This window comes from Etheostoma spectabile, unplaced genomic scaffold, assembly GCF_008692095.1.
Source record: "Etheostoma spectabile isolate EspeVRDwgs_2016 unplaced genomic scaffold, UIUC_Espe_1.0 scaffold00570060, whole genome shotgun sequence".
Lineage (NCBI taxonomy): Eukaryota > Metazoa > Chordata > Actinopteri > Perciformes > Percidae > Etheostoma > Etheostoma spectabile.
Genome location: NW_022605505.1, coordinates 5,419 through 7,543, shown reverse-complemented (window position 1 = coordinate 7,543; position 2,125 = coordinate 5,419).

Below are 2,125 nucleotides of genomic sequence, written 5' to 3'. Positions count from 1 at the left end.
GCTGAACTTCCCAAAGAACGTGTCGAAGCCTCAGCACCTTTCACATATAGTGGCATGGACTGTTTTGGCCCTTTCATTGTAAAGAAAGCCCGCAAAGAATATAAAAGATACGGCTTGATTTTAACCTGTTTGTACTCAAGAGCTGTTCACATTAAAATGCTTGAAGATTTGTCAACAGACTCATTCATTAACTCATTGAGATGCTTCATCAGCCTAAGAGGAGCTGTTCAGCAACTACATTGTGATCAAGGCTCTAATTTTGTTGGTGCCAGAAATGAGCTCAAGGAAGCACTTAAACAATGTGACACTAAGCTACTGGAAATCTTCTTGACTGAGAAGCAGTGCAAATTTGTTTTTAATGCTCCTTCTGATAGTCAGGCAGGCGGTGTATGGGAACGCCAGATCAGAACTGTTAGAAACGTGCTGAATGCTACCTTTGCACAGTGCCCAGGTCGACTCGATGACGCCTCCCTTAGAACATTGTTATATGAGGCCATGGCCGTTGTTAACAGCCGCCCGTTAACAGTGGATGGAATCAATGATCCTCTGGCACTGGAGCCAATAACACCGAATCATCTCATCATGATGAAATCTAAAGTTGCTCTTCCTCCTCCTGGAGTATTTGTCAAGGAGGACCTGTATGCTACAAAAAGATGGAGAAGAGTTCAGTATCTTATTGAACAGTTTTGGAGCCGCTGGAAAAAGGAGTATTTGTTGAACATATCCCTGAGACAGAAATGACACTCACCTCAGCGCAACCTCAAAGTGAATGACATTGTCATCATTAAAGATGACAACCTCCCAAGAAATCAGTGGCAACTTGGACGAGTCATTGAGACTGTTCAAAGCAGTGACGGCTTAGTTCGTCGAGTTAAAGTGCGAGTTGGGGAAAGGAAATCTCATAAAAAACAAGATCCTCCATTCAAACCCTCAGTTATTGAGAGACCAATCAAAAAATTGGTACTCCTCCTTGAGAACTGATTAGAAGTGATTGACAACACTACACACATTGATGCTCTACTGTTACACTTCTGATAGCTATTCATTTCTTAGTCCAGAAATCCTGTACAATTCATTTACTCTTTTTGTATTTGTTTATTCATTGCACTAGGATTTGGTGGGAGTGTAAATGTCTCTGATATTGTCTTACACAGTATATTTTTAAATGTTAAGATATTGTGGTTTTATTGTCATTTTGTGGTTTGGTCCGCTTTTATTTTGAAAGCGCTGTCTTCTTCTTCTGGTATTTTGTTTGACGCTACACTTCCTGTTACACACTCTTTTCCATGTGGTGCTCACGCATCGTCGGAGCGAAGGTAAAACCTGTTAACATGTTTGTAGTTTACATATTTGTCAATTTGAGTCTTTTAAGAGAAGGTTTACCTTGCGATTTACCTTATTAATCTTTTAATGTTTGCACATGGTATTTCTATGAGCTCCAACTGTGAGGACGTCAGGCTAGAAAGCATACTAGCTAATGGACAGACACTTGATTAGCGCCCTTGGAGAGCGGAATAAGGTATGATTTAATATGTGAATGTGATTAATATGGGAAGATGATTTAATATATGTATTGTTTGTGAATCTACATTGAAACTTTTTGTACTTCTGTTCTCTGTAGTTTTCACGGTGTTTATATGGTGCCTGGTGCTCCTTAAGAGAAAGAATAAATTGACACCCGTTTGAAACTCTCTGCGTCCGAGTCCATGAATCCGAGGGGCCGCTACACAGACTAGCAGCTAGCTTCTACAGCTAATGTCCACAGCCCAGACTAGCAGCTAGCTTCTACAGCTAATGTCCACAGCCCAGACTAGCAGCTAGCTTCTACACACCTAATGTCCACAGCCCAGACTAGCAGCTTGCTTCTACACCTAATGTCCACAGCCCAGACTAGCAGCTAGCTTCTACAGCTAATGTTCACAGCCCAGACTAGCAGCTAGCTTCTACAGCTAGGGTCCACAGCCCAGACTAGCAGCTAGCTTCTACAGCTAATGTCCACAGCCCAGACTAGCAGCTAGCTTCTACACCTAATGTCCACAGCCCAGACTAGCAGCTAGCTTCTACAGCTAATGTCCACAGCCCAGACTAGCAGCTAGCTTCTACAGCTAATGTCCACAGCCCAGAC